Source organism: Arvicola amphibius, chromosome 11 (assembly GCF_903992535.2).
Source record: "Arvicola amphibius chromosome 11, mArvAmp1.2, whole genome shotgun sequence".
Taxonomy (NCBI): Eukaryota; Metazoa; Chordata; class Mammalia; order Rodentia; family Cricetidae; genus Arvicola; species Arvicola amphibius.
The window spans coordinates 94,316,273-94,322,137 of NC_052057.2; positions in this window are offsets into that span (position 1 = coordinate 94,316,273).

Here is a 5,865-nt window from a genome sequence, read left to right on the forward strand (position 1 = left end):
TAGAGATAGATATCTGGGCAGATGGTATCCAGGCTGGGGTGGGCTGAAAAGAAAATCAAGGCGATTCCTGGTGTAATAGAGAGAGAAGCACAAAGAAAGAGATATCCACGCGGAAGACTGAAGGTAGCCTGTCTCTGCTTAAGTGTTCAGAGTCTGAGAGCTGAAGTTTAAGGATTCATCAGCTGTTCACTTACAGAAGAACTTTCAGGTCATACTGAAGAATTCGGTTCTCATTTTTTTACCAATGGTGATTAAATAATTCTCTTTGGATTGGTTAATTATAATGGAACATTAGCCACAGATATGAGATGGCCACTTCTGAGTTCTAGAGAGATCGCTCTGGACCTAAGGGTGTAACTAAGTGGTAAAGTATTTTTATACTCAGTGTGTGTAAGGCTCAACCCACAGCTTGCGAAGTAAGAGGGAGAGGAGGCAGAGAGGAAGGAGAAGAGGGGGAAGAGGAGGGAGAACAGGGGACCACTCTGGAAGCAAAGGATTGTAAAATAGATGAACGTGGAGGTAGAGAAACAACCTAAATAGTGGAGGTGACAAGTCCCAGAAGCCAAACTACAAAAAAAAAATATAGAGGAAGTGTGGGGTATAAGAGTGGCCTCGTTGCTTAAGGTGAGAAAGACACTCAGGGCGAAGCCCACCCAGCTCTGCCAGGAGACCACTGAGTACCAGGAACATGGAGGTACTGACTACCTGGAAGTTTGGGCAGTCTGGGTAGATGCCCAACTGACTTTTGGACATACTGGGTAGAGGAGACCATAGGATACGGAGGAAGAAGAAACATTCCCTGCGTGGACTGCAGTTTCCAGGGTTAAAGAGTGGCGTTACTATGTTTAAAGATCCTCCAAGGCTGGCTGATTACAACTGTGACTGTAGAGCTAGGTGTTTCGGATCCAGAGCCCAATTATTCTGGGCTGTCTTCAGTTCCCTAAGCAACTATTTATCACCCACCGGTTCCTGGCCAGACTTTCTTGTATCTATCTCTGAAAACTTCTGGAATGTTCTTTAACAGACCACTAGCTTTCACCAACCCCAAAGCTAAGAACGTCCTCAGATTGTATCTGAAACCATGCCAGAGACTTCCCCCCCTTTTTGCTGTAACCCGCCTACCTGATGTTCCCACCTAGGTATTTGAAAGGTACCTTGACTTATGACTTTCTTTTGTCCTGTAACCATAACAACTCACGAACCTGTCTCCACATTGCAACATCTGATTTAGGCTAATGTGAGTTCATGCTCGGGGCTATAGTCACTTACATTTGACTCAACAAAAAAACCACGACTGCCTTCATGTCGAGAGCTGGGGTTTGCAACACCCGATATTCTGCTATTGCTCTGTCTACAGCTTAACTGTCCCCATCCCAAGCGCCCACCCTCGAGAGTGCCAGCGCCTTAAGACTGGGTTCTTGGCCTTATTGGTCTCTGGAGTTCTAGGAACTGGCACGGGATTGGTGTGCCACATAGTAGGTGCCCCGTTCTGTCCGCTGTGTGGCAGATGGGATGTGCCTACGGGGAGATGATTTCAACCAGAATCTAGGCCAAATCCTCTTTGGATGACAAAATGGTAAACAGAACTACCCAGCAACCAGGTCTCTGCTGGAGAAGGGGAGGAGGGCCACAGACTCACCCCTATGATTCAAACCTCCACTCCACCCTGCCCCAGTTAGAAGTGCTGACGTATGTCAGAGCTCCAAACCCTGACAGAGGACAGGGCTTTGTGGATTCCTGTACATAACACTAATTTTAACTCATTAATTTTCCAAGCTAGACTTAATGGAATCTCCTTTTTAAAAATTCCTCCATGGGACTGGAGAGATGGCTCAGTGGTTAAAAGCTGTGGAACTGCCTGGTTTCAGACCAGGCCTCTTTAGTTGGAGTGGGTGCTGACCCCTGGGCTCCTTGCAGCAAGTACATGGGCAGGTGAAGGCCCTTTAGATTTCAGGAAGGGTGGAGCAGGATATGGGCCAGAGGCCAGGGAACGTGGTCTAAAGACAAGCTGGCCATGTTGACCATGCCATCTGGCAGGCCCGAAGCCTGCTTGAGCACAGTTAATCCATCCCAAGCCAAACAAGATGCTGCTCCCTCCACCCATAAACTGGACTTATGACTCAGAGCTTATGGACTTGATGCTGCTGGTGTTGACGAGGGACGGTACCCCCAGGAGAGCTAGCCCTGTCCCAGGCTGAGCAGATGGCATGAAGACCCCTGGTGAGGCCAGGAATGTTGGCCTAGCCAAAGCAGATGTCCTGGCCTTTACCCTAGTCGAGCAGATGAAGAAATGGTGCCCAGATTTAGGCATCTCTGTACTAACTGTATCGATCCCAGCACCTGTATAGGCCTTGGCCAGGCTCCTCCCAGGCATCCCTGCTCGGTTCCCTTCCCTGGTGTCATCATGGCCGCTCCTACCTCATCTCACATCCTTCTTTCCAGGGCCCTCACGGTCTCTGGGAGTTAGCCTGCTAGTAGTGTGTATTTTCAGGCCTATCTATTTTTTAGAAGGTTTTATTTTTAATTATGTATATGTGTTGTGATTTGCATGTGAGTGCAACGCTCTCAGAGGCCAGAAGAGGGTGCTGTCAGCCCTGGAGCTGGAGCCACAGCCGCTGTACAAGAGCAGTACCTGCCCTTCGCCACTGAGCATCTCCCCAGCCAACCCATTTCTTAGATGAGTGAACATGTGTAAGACCAAAGAGGAGGAGGGGGCAGGCACTCAAGTTCCCCCCAAGGAGCTGGTGCCTGGCTGGGACTGGTGCATGGTCTAGATTGCTTCTCCTGCAAGTTATTTTCTTATTCATCTCACCCCGGGTATAATGGACTTCCTGGTATTTACTCTTTGAGATCTGCTTCCGCCATAGGGCCTTTGCACTTACATGCCTCTCCTTGGGAAGTTCTTCCCTCAGCCCTGCAAGGCTTGTTAACTCCGGTAGATCCAAGAGCCTTATAACAGGGATTGTTATCCCACTTATAGTTCCTAACTGAGTGCCTATGATTCAAAAACTGCACCGAACATGACAGACACTTAGTAAATGCTTGTTGAACAAGGGAACAAATCCAGTCTGCGTCACTCCTGATCCAGAAACTGTCTGCTAGTCCCTTTGTCAAAGGAGCAGCCAAAGGAGAGGTGGGGTAGGAAAACTTGGCTCAGGATCCTGGAAAGCAACCTTATCCTTTGCTAAAACCACAGCAAACACCCTGACCCAGGTCACGCCCCTGTATCTGGCTGTTTCGGGGCATCCAGAAGTATCGGCGTATCAAGAGGAACAACATTTGCCCCCCACTTCAAAGGAGTTGGCGTCATATCTACCATGGTTTCCTCTGCCTTCTGCTTTCTCTTAGGTCAAGAGCTCGGTGTTAATTGAGCACCTACTGTGTGTGCCAGGCTTAGGGCAGATAAATGAAGCATCACCCTGCATCTCAGGGATCTCAAAGCTGTCAGCAAAGCAGACATGCCAACATCATCAGAGCACGAGGGAGATGGAGCCATGGGAGCAGGGAACTGGAGGCGGCCAGTGACCTCAATGCCAGGTTGACAAGAGGCACTCGGAAGGTTTCAGAAGAGCTTCTAGGGCTTGCTCTGAAGGGTTGGGATTGTGGTGGAGAGTGGGCAGCAGCATCCAAGATCACACATCGCGTAGGGCTAGGGGAGTGGCTCAATGGAGGACACTCACAAAGTGTTCAAAGACCTGGATCTGTCGTCCCTGGACAGAAGAGGGGATACACACCACAGAGGACACAGGTCAGCTAAAGTTATGCAAGTTAAAGGAATTCAAATCTAATGAACAGTGAGGAAACCTGGATGGGGTTAGATTTTGAAAGGCCTTGAATGTCTGACTCAGGAGCTTGAGCCAAATGCTATTGGTAGTGGGCACCGCTGCAGCATTGTGGGCTAAGGCAAACCGGTCACTTTTTTAGTGGTTTATCTAGGTCACTTTACTCAGGGGAGTTTGGAGTGGCAGATGGGAGCCAAGGTACTAAAGGCCCTGCCCGAGGAGGGGTGGGTTCAACAGCGCTTCAGGATCATTGGCCATGGTGGCCCACACCTGTCATCAGAGCACTTGAGAGGTAGAGGAAGGAAGAGCAGCAGTTCAAGGTCAGCTTTGTCTATATAGTGAGTCTGAGGGTAGCCTGTTCTATAGGAGACACTGTCTAAAAGCAAACCAGAAATATTTAGGATGCAGACACACACACTCAGTGGTAAGGCAAACAAGGGTGAAGGTTGGTTTATGAGATCCATTGTCGGATGTCACTGGAGCATGGGGTGAGCAGCAGAAATCAAGATGGGTTTGACCCCAGGGCCCGTCCCAGGCTCATCCCACAAACATCCCCAGCTCGCTGACTCTACCCACCTTCAGGGCTTTTCTATTCTTTGTTAGAACAGGGCAGCCTCTGGTCTCTCACATAGCCCTCTGTCCACACCATTCCGGGAGGTTATGGTCTGCCTTACTCCCCGGCTTTCTTGAGCCATCCCCATAGATAGGCCCATCTTCATTTCTCTCATATGACACCAGGGTGTCTCATTTATACGATCTGCTGAGATGGTGACCATATAGTTCTGCTGCTTGGCTAGATGCTGAGGAATGTGTGTTTACACTGTGAAGATGTGTCTTTGCCAAGGTCTCTTCTGGTTGGTTTAATAAAGAGATGACTGGCCAATAGCTAGGCAAAAAGAAGGTAGGTGGGACTTGCGGGGATAGAAAGGACTCTGGGAAGCAAAAGGGCAGAGCCACTGGCCAGATGGAGAGGAAACGGGAGGTACAAGATGGAAGAAAGGCAATGCCATGTGACAGAACGTAACTTAATATAAATGGGTTCATTTAAGGTGTAAGAGCTAGTTGAGGACAAGCCTAAGCTGAAGACGGAGCTTTCATAACTAATAAAAGTCTCTGTGTTGAACTGGTGGTCCCAAGGAGAAAGTGCCATCACAGTTAGAGCCTGCCACCCCACCGTATCGCAAACTTCCTAGGCCGGAAGGGGACTCCAGCAGTTATTCCCAGATGCATTGACTCTTTCAACATCAAGTTGCTTGTTAAACACACATTAACAAATGGGTTGTGCATTCGTGAATGAGGTTCATTTAGATGGATTGACCATCACGGGGCACCATACAATGGCAGGCAGATACAGGAGCGAGGCCCATACTTGGACGGGATGACAGGTTAAGAAATTACTAGGAGTGAACCTAGAAAGTGCCCAGAGAAAGAGACCTTTGTGGGGGGGAAGATGGTGGAGGACTCAGCGTGACGTGGGCTGCTCCCCCCGTCCTTGGAAGGATGTACAGTTCTGGGCTCCTGCTTCCTTGCAGCAAGTAGAGCCATTGGTAGTGTCTTAGAGTTTCTATTGCCATGAAAAAACATCATGTTCATAGCAGCATTTATAAAGGAAAACATTTGAGGTGGCCGCTTACAGCTCAGAGGTTCAGGTTGTCATCATGGCAGGGACCATAGCCGTGTGCAGGCAGACATGGTGCTGGCTACTTCTTTACCAGAAGGCAACAGGGAGTGGGCTGTGACACTGGGCAGTATCTTGAGTATATGTGAGACCTCAAAGCCCGCCTCCACAGTGACACATTTCCTCCAAAAAGACCACACCTACTCCACAGGGCCACACCTTCTAATAGTGCCACTCCCTTTGGGGGCCATTTTCTTCCAAACCACCATATTCTACTCCCTGGTCCCCAAAGGCTTGTAATCATATCCTAACGCAAAAATGACAGCATCCTGCCACACTGATAGAAGTCTGAAGTTCAAAACAAGGAAGAGACAAATTCCTATGTCCCCTCTGTTCCTTTCTTCCTCTGATGTGGGGCAATGACAGACAGGGCAGAACTTAGGTAGGCCAGGAAAGCTAAACTGA